Source organism: Anomalospiza imberbis, chromosome 2, assembly GCF_031753505.1.
Source record: "Anomalospiza imberbis isolate Cuckoo-Finch-1a 21T00152 chromosome 2, ASM3175350v1, whole genome shotgun sequence".
Lineage (NCBI taxonomy): Eukaryota > Metazoa > Chordata > Aves > Passeriformes > Viduidae > Anomalospiza > Anomalospiza imberbis.
The window spans coordinates 87,334,499-87,354,284 of record NC_089682.1 but is presented as its reverse complement, the minus strand read 5'-3'; the positions used below and the strand labels follow the sequence as shown (position 1 = coordinate 87,354,284).

Genomic DNA, 19,786 nt, shown 5'->3' with positions numbered 1-19,786 from the left:
ACTATATATAGCTCAAAGTTTTTGCACTTCTCAACCTTTGTTGATGAAAAGGATATTTTTTGTTGAGGAGCAGAAGGAAAACTTTCCTTACTTGTTTGTCAGGACAAGATACAGATACTGTCCACTTCTATCCAAAGAAATCCAATAAAAACTTTTAGAGTATTAATTTTCATTTGGGTTTTTTGGCACAACTGGAAGCCCTAAATTTTTGAAGAAATAGAACTTTGCTCAGGAGGAGTTCAGTGACACCACTGCATGGCTAAATATGCCCTCCTATATTTTATATCTGTCCCTCTCTCCTTCCTTCCTTCCTTCCTTGTCTCTGCCACTTTTTTTTTTCTGATCCTCTTTCCTTTCCTTCTTTATTCCTTCTTTCTTCCCTTCCTCCTCTTACTGCTTCTCTTCCAAGCCTTTTAATCTGCCAGCTGTTTTTTGTTTCCCACATAACCACACAACTTTTCAACATTCTACTTTTCTTTATACTACCTCTGTTTCTTCTGCTGGACTGCATTATCACTGCTGCTCATGCACTGCATATTAGAAATCCCACATCCAAGTCTAGTCAGTGAGGTTGGATTCAAAATTTTGACTGAGGGCAGGGCTCAATCTCATTTTACTGAAAACAGCAGACTTAACTCTGCGTAAGACAATCCAACCCTAACCCACATTTGAGACTCACATTAGAGCACTGCAGTAGGATCTGCAACTTTTAACCTGAAAGGCAGGAAGTTACTGGAAAACAAGCTCCTGTTTTGCAGTCCCAGTGGATAACACCCACTTGGATGAAGTTGCCATCTGTTGTTTTCTTGGGTTATGTCAGAATATGTGAAATAATCTGGAAGAGAGAGAAGCAAAATGACTGAAAAATGCAAAATGGAAATAATGTCTGGAAAATTACTGCTGGGATTCTACAAAGCAAGACAAGGACACAAAATATTTCGCTTTAGATCTGGAAAATACCTGCTGGAGCAATAAATGTGCTTGCACCAATCATCAAAGTGTGGCTGGAGTATAAATAAAGCTCCCTGGCTGCTGTTGATCCATCGTTGTTATTCTTTATTTCTTTTTCATATAATTCCCTAGGCATAAATGGACTGAGTAATGTCAGTGGAAAATGGGACCAGAATCATCAAGAAGGACAAGTAAAGAAACAGTTGGAGTAAATAGCATGTGGACCTAATGATGGAAACTAAAAATGTGACATTCCCATTAGCCTCTTCCTTCCAGCAAAACTGAATTGTAATAAAGAATCCAGCCTGCACCTTATAGCCTGTCTCTAGTTACAAGTCAGGAAAAGGGGACAATTTGAGGTATAGAGTTGCTATCAGAAGTTTCATCAGTTTGGTGATACCACAGATATTTTCAGTTTAAATAAATTTAAATTTGAAATAAAGTGATTTAGGATTCAGAACCAAATAACATGATCTCCACTGGTGAAAATTAAATAATGCTGTTTATCCTCAGAAACTTTGTTTGTTTGCTTTTCCTCCCCCCTGCTATCAAGGAATACACACCCATAATATAGAAAGAACATACAGATATATATTATGTGCAGTATTGCACAAGACCCAAAACTGCTATATTGTACAGAACATACATGTCCTGAAAATATTTTCAGAAATGTTTAATAGAAAATGTTTCATCAAACTATTATATCACGTTGTATATGGAAAGAAGAAGACTAACACAGAGGTAGTTAATCTGTTAGTTTGTGAATTTAAGCAAACACTTAATATGCCACTAATATTTATTGTTTTTATAAATGTTAGTCATATCTCTAAGTGGTATTTAAATCTGATTCTCTTAAGCTGAAACAGTTTTACTGACTCAATGATACAAGCATTTCCTGAAAAAGAAGGACATATTTCCTGTATATTGTTAATATTTGACAGCACCGATCCTAAACGAGTAGAAACATGACAGTGATTTGCAAGACAGCCTTTAAAGTACAGTTGAAATTCTGTATTATTGTATCCCACGTAAACTCATTTACCGAGCAACAATTATATAATAAATTACATTTAAACCCCAAAATAGACCCTGTTGTCCTTATTTCAGTGATAGAATTAAGCACAGTTAAAAAGGAGAGACGATCCTGCAAATGAGCTCTCAGCTGACAATACTTTGTGTCCGTGCACTGAGGTTTCCTCAGTTTCAGAGCAGACAATCTGCAGAAATCAGGTCCATGCTTTGGGTTCCTCAGAGGAGAAGAGTTTTTGCCCTCAGTGCTTAGTTTGAAAATTAAACCCCCAAAACCCCAAGAAAACTTCTGAACTAATCTTCACAGAAGGGACAAGGCTAATTTGAGGTATTGTAAGCTTTTTAATGCTAATACCAGTATTTGCAACAGCATTCTAAGATCTACAGAGAGACAGTGGGAAGTTTGGGGTTGAAGAACTGACAATTGGTTGATGATCCTCAGCAAGAACATCTTGTCTCTGAATTTGCAGTACATCAGGTCAAATTTGTGCATAAACCTTCACAGGATAATCCTTAGTCTGAGGTTACATGTCTGCTGGTACACACACTAAAATAATTGGATTAATGAAAGTGGAAAGAAACACATAAGCACTCTTTTCAGGAAGAGGCTCCACCTTTTTGTCATAGCTTTCCTCCTCACTGGGGACACAAGGAGATCCTTTTGCATTAACTGTAGCCAAAACACAAATATAAGAAAAGAGCCCCTTGGCCCTTCTACCTCCCACAAGAAAAAACAAACAAACAAAAAATTATAGCAGGAGCCTATATTGGTCAAGAGAGTAAAAAACAGGGGCATTGCTGTAAAACAATAGCAACACAATATGCTCAATCTTCTTAAAGTGTTGCCTAGCAAAAAGTTTGATGTATCTTGATCACAGTTTCTAATTCTCAGTACATGGAATAGTGATTGAGTTGGAAAGGAGTCTTTCTTCCTACACAGAAATGTGGAAGGAATTCCAATGATCAGAAATTAAGGCTAACTTTGATGATGGAACAAATAATTCCAATTGCCTTGTAACCTTTTGATTCTTATTTTGCAAGTCTAGTGGACATTCACAGTGTTCAGGCCAGCACCAATTCTGGCTGCTATGTGGCACCAGTGTCAGAGATGATACAGTCTCCTATTATACAGCAAAGATTGTGTTCACCCTTACTAAGAGGATCAGGCTGAGAGCATATGTTCAGTCTCTAGCTTCCATGACCTCAGATGCTTTCTGTCTTTCTTCAAAATATTGTTTAGCACATGAGTGCCCTAAAACTTTCATAGTTAGCTTATCAAATAGCTGAGAGGGCTCAGACACCTGTATTCTGCAGTATTTGCCATTCCTGCAAAATTTATGTCATCTGGAAACAGTTATAACACAGTATGCTTGCTTGCTTTGGATTTAGTGATGATAGTCGAGAATAAAGCAAATGCCTTTAGGACCTGAAGCAACCCTTTAAAGATAAGGCACCTTTCAATCAATGGAGTTTTAAACCACTGATTATTATCTTAATTTTTTATTGTTCTAAATTCTCACTTACCATGCCTAGAGGTACCAGATCAGATGCGTTATAGAATGTGCACATGTATCCACACTTGCTCTGTGAGCTTTTAGTTTAAATACTTCATCCCACACTATTTGTGGTTCACAGAACTCACAGAATCACTAGGTTAGAAGAGACCTTAAAGATCATCAAGTCCAACCTATGCTCCAACACCTCAACTAAACCATGGCACCAAGTGCCATATCCAGTCTTTTTTTAAACACATCCAAGGGTGGTCACTCCACCACCTCCCCGGGCAGGCCATTCCAGAACTTTATGATTCGTTTGGTGAAAAACCTTTTCCTAATATCCAACCTGTATTTCCCTTGACACAGCTTGAGACTGTGACCTCTCATTCTGTCAGTTGCTGCTTGGAGAAAGAGACCAACCCCCACCTGACTACAGCCACCTTTCAGGAAGTTGTAGAGAGTGATAAGGTCACCTCTGAGTCTCCTTTTCTCCAGGCTAAACACCCCCAGCTCCCTCAGTCATTCCTCACAGGGCTTGTGTGCCAAGCTCCTCACCAGCCTCTGGTCCTGCGTGGCCCTCAAGCACAAGCAACACACCTGCTCAGTTATTGTCTTGTTTCCCATTCTAGTCTCCTTAGAGTGTTGGAGAGTTGGATTCATACTGAACTTGTTCTTCCTAGGATCACACCTCTCAGCCCTAGTGGTGAAAGGATCTCTACAGTGCAAGGTAAAAGACAGTTTCCTATGAACTTTACTGCTGTAAAAGGGTTTAAAAAAATCAATCCAGAATTTTTGGACTGGATAGAATAGAATGGAATTTGGACTGGACAAAATAGAATGAAAAGCAATAGAATTATATCCCTAATCTTTGTAACTTTGATAACATTCAAGTAAATATATTGTGTATATCCAGTCTCTTTGAATCAGAGAGTCACTATTATAAGGTTGAAAACCTCTAGGTTTTACTCCAGTGTTATCCAGTAGTTTTAAAATAAATACTATGTATTTTCACAGTAGTATGCTGTGCCCCAGATAACCAATCTAGACCTTCTCAGGTTAAAAGCTTCCCTACTGCCCGAAGAGGATAATGTCTGCACGTTTTGTTTTGTATAAAATATTCCCTTTATTCTCTATATAACTTGAACATGCCATTTTCAGTAAGACTCACTAGGTAAGGGCTTTGAAACTTTCTTGGCACCTCTTTAAATCCACTTTATACTGTCATGTTGTAAGAATCCAGTCCTTTTTCTTGTACTGACAAAAAACTAAAACTACTTGCCTGCTCATGATCCTAAGCATTATTTTTTTTCTATTCAAATTATCTCCCTGCTTCCTGTTTCCTTTTTTAAATCTGTTCCCAACATTTCATTTACAGCCAAGGTGAAGTTGTTGATCAGTTGCTTGGGTAACCAGAGCCCATATTGCTACACCAGTCATGGAAGGACAAAGTTCCATGAGAGCTTTTTGCCTACTACTTTCTGGAGTAGGTTGTAAAATAGCCAATTCTGTGAATAATCTAATTTAAACCTCCAAATTCAGTTCTCTATTACTGCATGAGTTTTCTTTAAATCCTTATTGCAAGGATTTGCAAACTCATTATTTAGATTATTAGAATAGAAACCTCTCTCTCTCAGTGCCTATGAAATAAAAACTTGGAAATCTCATTTTATATGTATATATATATGTACATAAGTATGCAAATTTTGTAAAGATTAGTTAGTCCTATGCTGGGCTGCTTCTATTGTTTTGAAATCTGGATTTATTTTGCAGGAAAGTAAAAAGTGAAATCACTTTGTGTGTGAACACCATGCCAAGCACAGGGATAGTTTTTAAAAGTGTGGTGATAGACAAGTAGTGATGCAAGATGATGCCAAATTGCACCACCTACACTGTACCACTTGACACATGAAAATTATTTTTGTAACATCCTGGTGAATAGTAGCTTGCAGTCTCTTCCCTTCTCTTCTCCCTTGAGATCCACAATTTCTTGTGGAGGATATTTCAGTTCTCACCAAAAATGCAAACAAAGAGACAAAACTTCAGTCATGCAGCACAAGTGTACCCAGACTGTCCTTGTACTTCTGATTGAGAAGAGCATTTTTTCTCTTAAAAATATTCTCTCTACAGTCTGCTTCTATGCCAAACAACCTGATATAAAACATAAGTTAGAAATTTAGCTAGTCAAGAGGGGAGTTGTGTGGGTGTGTTAGCAATAGTGTTATTCTAAAAAAGAAATCATGCCCACATCGAGTAATGAAAAGCAACCCTACTACATGTGGGAGCAATATTAAAGATCACTAATTCTGTTTAGTTTTGGTCTTTAATGAGACGGGACACTCTTTATTGACAACTGGTTTGCTTGAATTTCTCCAAAACTGGAATGATATTCAAGTTTCTCTGAAAAAAAGCGAGAAAATATGATTTGTATCAAAAGAAAAATGCAAACAGGTAAGAATAAAAAATAGTTTAGTATGTTAAGACTGATTCAATCAAAGAGGTTTCTTCAGAATTTTTCCAAACAATATGTCAATTAACATCTCACAGGCATTATCTTTAAAGGGAAAATTTGGCAAGGCAAAGCAACAAAGGGTACAAAATAATTTAAATGGAATTTGTCTTCTGGGTGAGCTGGGTGACAACACAGTACTGTGTTGCATCAAGGAGTGATTTATTGTGTAGCATGAAGATGATGAGTTTTAACAAGTTAACATATTATGATGAAATAAAGATGTTGCATTAATTTAATGGAAGGAGATGTATGCTATTCTCCATATTTCACTCAGTCTGCAGAGGTGCTACCAAGAACTCTGAGAGAAGGTATCACAAAAAAGAAATTAAAATAGACTGCTCTTATTGAAATTACCTGTTGTCTTTATTTAACATTTGTCAAATATTTTAAAATCACTCTTGACAACCTATAATGGCAAGGGAAGCACCTTAAGACTACTGCTGTTTGTGCTCCCCTTTTCTCCTGTACTTGGGAGAGATTGCAATATACACACTTAAATTAATGGCTGAAATTCAAGGATATGAATTTGTCGTGCAGGTCATTTATTTATAGCAAGCTGGCCAACAAACATGGCTCAAAGGGGATGAAAATGCATTCTACATGCGTGAAAGGCAACAGATGGATTTATTGACTTCAGATGCAGTCAGAGGACACAAAGTGACATTTATTCCTTAAGAACCAGACAACACAGAATTTATCAGTCTGTGTATCTACACTAACACAACAGATTGTGACTGAAAGGTTTAGCCTCCTTACGCACTTGTGTTTAATTTAAATCTGTTATTATTGTGTTCAGTGTTTATGTTTCTATTCTGCTAATCCAATTTTTTGCCTTTTTTTTTTTTGTTTTTATTACTTTGTATAAAACAACCTGAATATGAAGTCTGTTCCATATTAAAGATTACTGACTTCTATTTGTCCTCCACCCCAATGAACTTTTTTTATTCCTTCAGGAAGAAAATCTAAGAACTGAATCCATGTAGGTGTGATGTACAACAAAACCTAGCAGATGGATGTCAGACATAAGCGAAGAAAGACAACAATATAGCAAGTTTGGATTTCCCATTATCTATCAGAAAGTTGTCTGGCATGATGTCTCTTCTGCCTTTCATGTCTCTGATTTTCTCCTATCTTGAACAAATAAAAATGGGTATAAAAACTTTTTTTGTTCTTCCTGTTCTGCCTGGGCTTGCATTATTCTACTGTGTATTTCTAAACTATTTTTCCTGTTTTCCTCAAATGGAGGTACTTTTAAACTTTCATTTTATCACTCTGTGGATCTTTTCCACTTTTTTTTTCAAAATAATTCCCTCATTTGTACTAAAATTTTCAATCCAATATTTCCTCAAGTTTTCAGAATAACCATGATCTAATAGAAGTAAACAAACAAAGCACTTCACCCTTAGGACTAAGCATAAACTATTTGCACTGCATTTTATGGATGCCTAAAAATCACTGTGCAATAATGTAATCCATGCATGAAGAAGTAATTTCAGCTTCAATGCCTTCTATGGAGCTGCAGAAATGATACATTTAGTCTGATGATCCTAACAGTGTGAAAGAGTGTGTCTTTCTTATTTTAACATTTATTTTAGTCTTCTTGTAGACTCTTGCTTACTTGAGGTGGAAAGGAAGGGTATGGTTGAGCGAATTAGAAAGCTGTATGTGAAGAAGAAACCTATATACTCTTTTCAATTCTTTGTTGATGGGAAAGCTATGCAAAGGCACAGAGCACAGCACCACAGCACTCTTTCTGCTGGATACATACACTCCTCCTCTGTTCAGCCCTGTCTTCCCTTCCCTTTAACTAGCCTTCAGTAGATTCTCATCTGCATTTTCCCTCCTTTGAAATGTCCTGTCTTTCCTGCTGCTCAGTTCCGCCAACATACCTCTCCTCATTACTTCCACTTCTCTTCCCATCAGGATAAATATAGCTGAATAACTGTATGCCTTGGCCACTTTTACACTGTAGTACCAGTCCCCTGTGATAACTCTCAGCAGCTCAGTCATACACTGTGCTCTGGAGAATTCAAAAGCACCAGCTACATGGAAGCAGGAGGAAGTGTAAAAGGAGATGCCACTCTGCCTGAGTACAGAAGGGGAAGAGTGCTGAAATCTTGCCTTTTTATGACAAAACAAGGGTCAGATTGATGGGACTGATCTTCCCATGCGCACCTACGGCATGAACCAGATTTGAATGAATGATTGAGGTCTTGCACCTCTCCCCCTTCTACACCCAGCAGGAGAGTAGATTAGAAAATAAAAAAGAAGCCTGATGTACCCTTGAGGGAAAGTTAGCTGCTAAAATCAGTGATGAAGTACATCTCTTTTGCTGTTTGTCCTCATTTCATTTGCTAAATGAGAACTTTCCTGGGCCTGTGTGGTGTCTCAATTTAAAAATGTTCCCATTTTTTTGGCAGCTGCAGCTTCCTCAGCTTCAACGATTCAACGTGTAAAATTGCTATCAGCGCTAGGCAGGCTTTGCGTGCCTTTACCCTGTCTTTTTGGAGGGAGAATTATCAGGCGTCTTATCCCTGTAACTGCAGATTACTCAGGCTCCTGAAGAAAGTGGAGGCTACAGACTACTGCGGATGACCTTTGTAAACCGCTTCACTTCAAAGGAGTCATAGCTGAGATAGTATGACACAAATAAGCAACATGTTTGATCTCATAGTAAACAACCAGCTTATGAAAATAGTGGTGGGGAGGGAAACCATCTTACAGCTTCTGCACAGCCCTGTTTGAAGACCCATTCAATATCATTAGGTACAAAACACAAGCTCAGGGCAAAGCCTGCAGCTCTCCTTTCCAGCTCCAGAAAGCCTCCTCTCTCAAAGACACTGGACTTAAAATAGGCTGGTAGGGCTCATCTTCTTCACTCCTCCACAGAAGATGTGTGAAAGGGCTGCTTCACTCCTTCAAAGGCCAAACAGAAAGATTGCAACAACCAGAGCAGAGTGTCTGAGACTTCTTGAAGCTATGGTGCTTTTTTTTTTTTTTTTTTTTTTTTTTTTTGCCAGTAGCCTAGCAGGTCTGGGGAAGGGGGGGAATATTTTGCCTATTTTAATGCTAAGGGAGGTTCTGTAAAGTTCTGCATATCAGTGCCTTGTTTGTCTCTGAATCTGTTGTAACCCAATGCAAAACAGGCTATTTGTGTGGCTTAGGAAGGAGTAAAATCATACAAGTTCTATTTATATGCCTAGACGAGTCTATGAAAAGGGTTAACTGTATCCCAAATACTTGGAATCATTAATCATTGCATCGTTAATAGCAGCAGCACCGCTTTGCACCCATTTAGACATCTGGTTTTCCATTGATTTCTCAAACAGAATGTCTTTTATGCCCTGTTCAAAGGGTTTGGGTGTTGGGATGTTTTTCTGCAGCCTGGTACTGATAGTTGCTGGCTCATAGGAAAAACACAGACCTGGTATTTAGATGAAAGTCTGCTTCTCCTTGGGACCCATGCCTATAGGATTCGGCTGTCTGAAGCCGAGAAGGATGATGGAAGGAGGGATATTCACTGAAGAGCTTTGGTGCATTGAGAAGCAGGATTTTGTGCTTTACCCAAGAAAATAACTCCACCTGGTAGTTTAAGGCATACAGCTCTAGAACAGATATTGCTGATGTAAGGATCAAGTTTTCCTTCCTATGGCAGTTGTGAAGGGCATACTATGTGAGGCAGAAAACAGCTGGTAGCATCTGTAGCTTGGGTTGCATAATGCTTTCCACTGTTAGGGATAACAGAGCCTTTCTGTTCGAAGGGAGGTGTTTGAAAACACAGCAGGGGAATTCCCTAAAGTGTAGATGATCTGAACACAGCTTTGCTACACCAATGAGGGAAAGTATGCCGAGAAGATCAGAGCCAATTTTATTTGTGAAGTGAGCCATGTTCATGCTGACTGACTTTTCTTTTTTTGGATAGCAAGTATAAGGTAATAAGCCACTAAGAAGAGTGATGAAAATTATGAATATCAAGAAATACCAAATGGTTTCTCATGCACTGAATAGCTGGATGTACCTGTAGCTGGAATGAATCAAGAGATAAAAGCATGTGATGAGACACTGGCTCAGACTAGGCTTTTGCACAACAGGACCATAATGAGTTTGCACAGACTGCCTTAATTTTGGCATTGCCTACCTCTGTGACTGCTTAGTTTTGTATCCTCAACATTCTTTTAAGGCAATTATTCCACCATACAGAGTGCATAGCTCATATGAGGAACTTGTGCAGCTTATTTGTGGAGGCACAGTCTGTCACAGGAAATGTTGAATACCATGTGGGTTAAGGAACATTAAAGAAGAGTCTCTTGAGGGACACATGGGTGGTATTCCCTGGAAAGCACCACGAAGTATTTTTAGCTATGTATTTTCTCAATGTAGAATGAAAATAAGCCAAAAAAAAACCAGGCAAGATTTATCCTATGTACTGTATGAGTGTATGAGAGACTCTGCATTCAAAACTACAAGAGAATGGAGCTCTTTAATCTCCAAGCAAAAAAAGAAAAAGACTATCAAACTTTTTTGCATATTTTTGTTAGGTGGTGCTTTCAAGGGTCTTCAAAGATTATCTAAGTAGCACTGAATTTTGTGCTTTGAGGAGTTGGCATGTTCTATCTACCTTGAGGTTAATTACTTCATAAAGACATCAACATTTGTGGATTCACATAATAAAAGATGTGTGAAATTCAGCAGATCAGGGGTGAAGCACCCCTTTCTGGGCTATTCCATGCCCTGAAGCAGGTTTAATTTTCAAAATGTAGAGCAATGACATAGAACCTGATCTGGCTATCACAGAGATATATTCATCTGCCTCCATGAAGATAAGTGGTCTCATTCTAGAATTATACCACAAAGACTGTGCTCATTATCTGTCCAGTCTTTTTTAAGTCCTTGTTTCTCCTATTTCCTACATCATAAATTCTGATATTGTAATCCCAGACTGGCCAAGGCATTTTTCCTTAAAAATCAGTCCACCAAAATTCATTCCTACACTGACCACACTGGTGTTTGTATTGCCTGTGTGTTATGGAACACTCCCTCCCAAGCTAATTTCAAAGCAAGCCTTTGTCACCACAGCTTCTTTTGGCTTTTAATAATAGTATAATCATTGTGATCCAACATCCAACAAACTCACCTTTATGGTTTCTAAAATTTTTCAGCCAGTTGACAAAGAAGTTATACCTTCTTTTACATCATTCATTTACTAAGACTACTACCATCCTTTAAATTAATTGGTGTGCCCAGTTCACACAGCACCCTCCCAAACCACAGAACTCAATGTAGGTCAAACTGGAGGGAATTCAACCTCTTCCAAATAATGCTCTACATCTAAAGACACAAAACTTGACTTTTAAAGAACAAGTTCAAAGTAAACCATTCTTAACTCTAGCTCTTTTCCTGAAAGTGTTCCTCTAATGGCTGAAGAATTTCCTTTCCTTTTTTTTTTCTTTTCAGAAATCACTGGCAAATTCAAAGGTATCCCAGGGCTTGGCATTTGTTGTTGGAGGGGAGGCACAATGAGATTGCTCTTTGGTATCTGTCTTTATACTCTCAGTCCAACTTGGCTCTCAAGCTGTGGTTTAACAACACAGTGAATCTGGTTTTTTTGGGAACTCAGTGTCAAATCTCAAAGCCACTGTAATTATAAGAATGCATTATGTGGGTGCAGAGTCATTCCATTGATTTGTTAACAATAAATTGAAAAGAGAATTTTGTCCTAGCAGATTAATGTAGATTTAATGTGGAGCAAGTAATTCTCTGTCTAGGCAACTTTAACTTCATGCTGTCTTCCTGAAGCTAGCATAAAATAAACATAAAATTGTAAAATGAATGTAAACACTGTACCACGTGCTCTGGCTAAACCAATTGAAATGTAATCATATGGTCTTGCCTGATTTTTGTCAAATTTGTACTGCTAAATGATGTAAAACTCTGTAGAGCTGGTATTTAATGATCACGGAACCACTGTCTGAGTAGTCTACTGAAAAACACAACTCTGTGGTTAGAGAACTGAAGACATTTCATCTTAACATATGCTCTTCACTGAGAATTGCAACCACCCTCATCAGTGGAAGCTGTCATGTCTAATAAAAAGACAGCTTCAATCATTGCTCTCTAGGACATCATCGGGAGAATAAGATGGGAGATGCAGAAAACATGCATCAACTGTAGAATTCTTAGTACTCTGGTATTTATTGTGACCCAGACCTCCTTTAATGATAAAATATATTGCTTTTGTGACAGGATAAGGATATTTGTATGCCCTTACTTGCTCTAATAAAATAGATTTTCCCCCCTAACCTAGAGAAAATATATCATATTTCTGTGATTAAAAACTCAAAAGATTCCCTGCCGATTATCTGGTCAGAAAAGCTTATACACCATATATGCTACAGGACATGTTAGTTGCTATGGTGGGTTGACCCTGGCTGGATGCCAGACACTCACCAATGCCACTCTATCACTTTCCTCTGCAGCTTGGCAAGGGAGAGAAAATACAATGAAAGGTTCATGGTTTGATATAAGGATAGGGAGAGATTGCTCACCAAATACCAACATGGGCAAAACAGACTTGAATTGAGACTATTAATTGAATTTATTACTAGCAAAATCAGAGCAAGATAATAAAAAGTGAAATAAACTTTAAAAACACCTTTCCCCCACCCCTCCCTCCTTTCCAGCTCTATCTCCTCTCCCAATGGCTCAAAGAGACAGGGAGAGGGGATTAGGGTCAGTTTATCACATGTTGTTCCTGCCACTGCTCAGGGAGAGGGGTCCTTCCCCTGCTCCAGTGTGGGGTCCCCCCCACTGGAGACAGTTCTCCACAGACTTCTCCAATGTGAGTCCATCCCATGGGCAACAGTTCTCTACAAACTGCTGAAATGTGGGCATCTCTTCCACAGATAAAGATATATATTTCCTACAAAATTTTTATTTCAGTACAAAGTTTAGCATTTTTCTGTTTAGAAATACATTTGCTTATGTTCACCTCACTAGCCAACCCAAACGATTTGTTTCAATGATTTGCCATTTTCATGGTTTATCATCCTCTTGGTCTTCATGACATCTACAAATATTATCACTTAAAGCCTGCCTGCCTCTAACTCCTTCTCTGCTTGTTTCCATGGGATTCAGATGCTTTCATCTTAGAAACTGTTGCCTAATAAATCTGGCTGACCAGGAGCTGCTCAATCTCTTCTAGGTTTATCAGATTGTTACTTTTCCATCCAAACCACAAACATTTCTACCAGGCATAGTTTCAACTACCAGGTCTCAAATATGAAACCCCCTCTAAGTTTCACAAACCTCACACAAGAAAAAAGTTGCTTGTAAATTTTATTACTGTTCTGACATTGTAGAAGTACAGAAAAACATAAAGCATCTTCAAACTTTGTCCTTAATTTACCCTTTTGCTATTCACCTGGTCAAAAAGTATTTGCTAGTCCCCATTGCCTCACTCCACCATTCTTCACCAGGGAAGATTTAGCTCCTCAGGTATTTCACAGCCTGGTGGATCTGTTCACAGTGACATGAGCAAACAGATCTGTCTCCCATGCTGCACAGCATCCCGGCAGGATGGACAAACCTGCCTTTCCCACTGCTCCACACCCTCTGTGGACTGGGCTGGCAGAACCCACCAGCAGTCACAATTCTTCCATCCAGTGACAAGAGATTTCCAGGACTGTTGGAAAAAATCTCACTAGTCTTATGTCACCACACTGTGAAGTAAGATTTTAAGACCAACTAGGTTCTAAGGAATATGGTTGGTCCTAAAATATCAAGGAGGGGGTAGAAGTATACATGCCTAGATATGCTTTTATTTGGCAGCAGTAGTTGAGATTGATAAATTCTATTAATAAACTCCTTAAAGCTGCAAGTCCCTAATAGTAACACATACTTGCTCATTACACCTCATTGTAGTACTAGTAATATAGAAAAATTTAGCTGTGCATAGCTTCACTAAGACAATAAAATATTTTTCCCTAAAACCAAACATTACTCACAGGCAACTTCTGTGGTAAATGACACAATGGTGTCCATGTTCAGGACCCATTAACAGCTTCACCCCTGCACATTTCAGCTTTTCTAATCTAAAACATACAAAAATGTCCTTTTTGTTTAGTTTTTCATTTATCTAAACTAGGCTTGGTTATATCTAACCAAGGTTAATTTGGAGTTCTCCCATTCCCTATCACTATTTTGTGGATTAAAACTATTTATTTAAATTAGAAATATAACTTATAAATAAGGCTAAATTAAGAAAAATTTATTTTCTTTTCTGGTAAGTCATGTTAAACCTTCTCTTTATTAGAAAGCAAAAATAGCTATACAAACCATCTGATGGGATCCCTTGAAAGTAATATGGGAAGACTGTTAAAGCAATGCCAGAATTTCAACTCCACATTAAGTTAATAGAATCTATGAAAAACTTTGTGGAGTGATTTGTCCCTGAGATAATTGAATTTAAACTACAGGATTTATAGTAAGAATTACTTTAATCTTGTTATACTTGACTCAATTGCTAAAAGCATCTGTTTTACTTAATATTGGTCTTTGTGGAGTTACTAACATTTTATTTGTTACTGTCAGAAAAATGTATCATTTTAGAAAAGTAAGCATTCACATTCTTCATTCTCTATTGTTTCTCATAGTCATCTTCCTTCCTTTCTTTCATAACTTCTTTATACAGCAGATATTTATCTTCTGAAATCTGTCAATTTGCAAGGTTCCCCACTGAGACAGTGTTCTTTCAGCATGTGCTAGAAGTGAAGTAAATGGGACAAACTGCATCCTTAGAAGTAAACATACACCTCACTGGCTTGGCCCCAGAAATACTCTGGTTTTCAGCACTACATCCACCAACTCTTGGAGAAACTAGTTTTCTAGTTTTTTTTCTTTTCTGTCAGGACAACAATATTGGTCTCAGTATCCCCTAGCTTATCTCCAAAGAAGACCAGGACCATGGATGTGAGTCCATCATGTTACTTTCAGATTGGCCACACGAATGCATTCATACTCACCCACCACATTCACACATCTAGTTGCCTCTTCCTTTCATTTGTGCAAGTAATAAAACTCCTCTGAGAAAATTCTGCCTCTTTCCTCTATTAAGCAGGGGAGTTGAAGAAAAAAACAAGATTTGTCTTAATTTTTATTTGAATATATACCTTGATAGACTTAGAAAAGAAGATCTGTCTTAATTTTTATTTGAATATGTACCTTGATAGACTTAGAAAAGAAAAATTACCAAAGCAGGAATGTTACATAATGATTTGCTGTAATTGGAAAGAAATACTTTGCTTTTTGGAACACAATAAAATAAATGGCTCCATCTAAGTGCCAGGCTGTTGGGTGAGCTAAAGTCTTTCCTTTTTCCAAACAAATAATTTTGCCACCTATTTTCTCCTTTTTCAGTGTTAAGAGAAAAGTGCTTTTCTCCATTCCTGTTTTTCTTTAGTTTTTTAGAGATTGTTTAACCAAAACCTTTAATTTAGTTCTGAGCATTTCAGAAGTAGTATGCTTACTAATTTTTCTGTGGTTTTAAAATATCACATCAGTAACCTTCATGCTTTATTAGTAATTTCACTTTCTCTTTTAGAATAAATATTTGTCAAAAAGTTGTATCTGCAAGGTCTGAATGAGTTCAAAGTTACGGATACAGAAGTTTGTGCCAGGCATCCCAAAGTGGGCAACCACAAATGCAAAGCTCCATTACAGATGTTTGGCTCATATGTAAAAATGAGATTAGAACACATCCTGTGTTTAATCATTTCAGGTCTTGTATTAGGAAGTGAAACTTTAAAAAGGGATCAAAAGAAGGAACTTGGGAATTACTGATCCATCACATAAACTTATACTCCTCACAAAATAAAAATAAAATGTTTCTAATTGCTTAGAAGATAGCAGGGAGGGGTGTAACTAATAACTAACAGGCTTTTCAAGGACAAATAATGTCAAACAAATCAGGACTGTGGATAGGGTTGATTCACTGAAGCTTTTGAAACTGATGTGATATTTTCCTAGGAAACCCTGTTTCACCTGAAATATTCCCTGGTGCTCACAGATCTAAAAAGATGCCATCAGGAGGAAGTCCTGCTTTACACACAAACAGGAAGGATGTCAGAATACCCTCATCAATGGTCAGGATGATCAGTCAAGGAGTATGTTCATCACACCTGGGCAAACCCAGGGTGACGTTATTTAAGGTGAGGCTTCAGCTGGAGCATCGTGTCCAATGGGCACTGCATTTCAAGCAAGCCACAAGCAACATCTCTGAAGTGTGACTGAGAGGTCAATTATGAGAATGAAATTAGGCTGGTTGAGAGGCTGGTGTGTGACAACAACATCTAAACCTACCATAAGTTATTAGTGAAGATGCATGGAATGGTTTCATTTATATGAAACCATTTTATGGGGAATGAGATATAAATTTCAGGCAGCAGGTTTAAGTAATTTACTAACTACATCCTCTAGGAAAGATCTAAAGTCCTGGTCATCAGGGGTCTAAGAGACTGGAGTGAATTACTCTTTCCAAAGATATTTTTTATGAAACAAAGCTATTGGTTCACCAATGTCCTTAAAAAATGGATTATTAAATGGCCTCAGCCAGGAGCACTGGCAGAGGTGCTTAGTAAAAGTTAGCAGCAGTTTGAGCAAGCACCACCTACTGCCATCTGTTTTTTCATGTCATTTTCCTTCTGACTTTCAGGGTATCTGTTGACTTCAGCAGAAAGTCGGAGCAGTCAAAGGGGTGGGATGACAAAAACACCCTCCTCCTCCCCCATCAGATGTCTCAGAATAAAGTTCATAAGGAAAATACCATTCAACAACGTTAATCCCTGATGTTGGCACTCAGAAGGAAGTGTTGAGGTGGTTCTCCATGCCAGCAGAACAAGCAGGAAGTGCTGACACTGGTGGGGGCAGGGGAATTTAGAAGGGGAAATAAAAATGCTGGGAGAAAAATGAAGCGGATGGTGGATTGCCCTTCCATGACTCTGCGGCTGCTCCGGTAAAGCACTTTTTCCCAAGGCTTTTTTCTCAGTGACTTCTTTCTTTCTAAAGCACTTCATTTAGAAAGTAATTCTTCCAGCTGCATAAATGATTTCCCACTTGTAAAACCCAAAATTCAAGGGAATTGTTTAAAACCATGCTGGTGCTTACAGGTAGTTTTTGTGCTGAATTTTTTCGATTAATGAGAGGAATAATAATAATGAAGAAGAATGCACATGCTGGAGGAAGTCCATGAAAGAAAACTGTGGGCTAAAAATATTCCTCAGGTGCCAATGTGAATTCCAGGCAGTAGGCCCTGTAAACTGGGAGAAATGCAGAATTTGCTCAATAGTTTAGATGCTCTTACAAGCAGAAAGTAGTGGATTTCAAGGCAACTATCAGGATGTTACTGAAAAAATATGCCTTTATTTTTTAAATTACCCAATTTGTAACTTCAGTTCTATCTGAAGGATTGCCAGAGACGTATGTATATTTTGCTTTTAATACATTTTTCATTTTAATGACCCAGTGCAGGTTGTTGCTACCTGGCTGGCTGGCAGGAACTACCCAATTACCATGTTGATGAAATCATACCTACAAATGTTATGCAAAATTATTAAAAAAAAAGGCAATCTGGCATGATTACAGTGAAGAGAAAGAAGAACAATATTTCCTTAATAATTTCCTCAAATTAGGTTTGACACTATATGCCAAGTAAAGATGAAAGTTTCATGTTAGCATAAATTGATGAGAATTAGTGGATATTTGATATGTTATGTATGCTAAATGCAATGCTAGTAGAAAAATACAGAAAAATATTAAAAATCTCATTCTTATAGTGTCTTTCTACCTCAACTTAGGAAAAAAAAATGAAAGCTCCTTTTTCCACACCCAGAGAAAGGAAATGCTTGAAGTGGTGGGGACCTTCTTGTGAATGTCCAACCACAGCACTGGAATCAAATTTCATATATTTAAGTGTGTCCAATATATCCAAAATATTTTGCTTAGCAAATGCAGCCTATTTTCAATTTACTTCATGTAAAAAAAGTTAATAATGAAACATTTGATTTGTTGTTCAAGTTTTCACTGAGTCATTGAAGGCATGGAACAAAAGATACAGAGGGAGATGAGGCATATTTGAACACAGTAGATAGAGCAGACTACTACCAAGAAATTAAACCCCTAATGTCTAGACTGAGTAGAAAAAAATTGGAAAATATTAAAAAAAACCCCAAATTATCCAAACAAACAACATGACTTGGAACAAAATAAAAAAATCATAACAAAATGAACTTGACCCCCAGGCTGTGTTGGAGATGTTTTGATGCAGTTTGGTACACCTGATAGGAGAACCACTGCTCCTGCTCCAACTGCCTCCCGTGGGTTCTTCTTCCAGTCCAAGGAGAAGGAAAGGAAACAGTTGGTCACTCCTTGTTCTAGCAGGTTGCTCCTCTACCCCTCACTAACATATCTTAAGTATTTTCTTCCCCATAATGATTAGTTGTCACATCCTTGCCTTGGGCCTGACTTCAGTTCCCTTGGCCCTCCCTAAATGCAGCAGTGTGCTCCTGAAAAAAAATACCCCAATAATCCTGTAATTCTGATGTCTATCTTTAAATTCTTTGTTGGCTTTGACAGAATTACATTTTCCAGCAAAACCCTTGGCCTGTGATTTTCAACCAGTTCAGTCAAGCAGCAGAGAGACCTCAGTCTCATCAGGAACTGTGCTCTTCGACTCAGTGAGCAGAGGGAAATCACACAGAGCAGGGCTCCTTAGCAAAGACAGAAATCTGTCACCCTGACAGAAAACTGAAAAATCAGGTTTGGCATTCAGGAGCCCAAAAGGGCAGGGCTGAGCTGAATTGCATTGCATAGGTTGCACTTAGACCCAGCAGGATCTGTGCAGCAACTGATGCCTGTCCATATTCAACAAGACCTTGAAATACACCTCCAACCTAAGTAGGTTGCTATAATCTTCTGGGGCCTATACTAGCTTTCCACTTATGGAAACCAAGGTTTGAACTCTAGGGAATGAAATGAGGCGAGCACAATTGCATATCTAGTCATAGGTATAAGATTCAGGGCAGAAGAAACAGAAAATGCGGCTGGAGGCACAGTAAGAATCTGAATTTCAGGGCAAAAGGGGACTTAGAGCATGTGAACTGAACAACTTCAAGACTCTTAGAGTTTTAGGAGACTCAATTTTTGTGGTTCAGCAAGCAAGGGAACGCGAGACTGTGTATGACATATATTTCATGGCAGGTGACTTTCCCCACAAAGTTCCAGCATGACCAAGTCTAAAGAGGCCAGATGTTGAGAGGTGTAAACAACCATCATGTGAGATCCTCCGGTGCATCCTGGGGAAAGGAGGGGAGCTGAGTAATCTTACTCTGACACTCCTTCTTAGCGTAAAGCCCTTTATAACATGACATTCCTCAGCAGTCTCTCACACTCAGGGAACAAAAGGAAGGAGACCAGACATTCTTGGGCAACTGTTGCTCACCATTACCTTCAGAAAACTGCCTTCCAAAAACCAAAATGCTCTAAGTCATCTTGTTTTCTTCCTTTTGAGGTTACACTCTTACCATCACGGCAGTTCATCAACTCACTGCTGATAAACTTATTATCAACAAAAATAGTTCCTTTTTCTGCATCTGGAAGAAGTGCAGCAGTTTCACTTCCTCAAATGAGGTGAACTGCTGTGGCAATTCTTTGGCCTGGCTTAGTGGTGCACCATCTCAACTTCATGGGAGTATTTTATAGCCTTAGTTAAATGAGTAGATAAGTAGATGAGTAGATTCATCTTTTTGCA

At 38.2% G+C, this 19,786-nt stretch overlaps 1 long non-coding RNA gene across 1 annotated transcript; it reads right to left on the bottom strand.

Moving 5' to 3' along the window:
* Positions 1-149: 149 nt before the first annotated feature.
* LOC137469489 (uncharacterized) lies at positions 150-2,712 on the bottom strand. Its single transcript, XR_010996557.1, has 2 exons — positions 961-2,712; positions 150-835 (listed from the first exon to the last, which is right to left on the bottom strand). It is a non-coding gene; the product is annotated as an uncharacterized lncRNA (long non-coding RNA).
* Between the last annotated feature and the right edge of the window lie 17,074 nt (positions 2,713-19,786).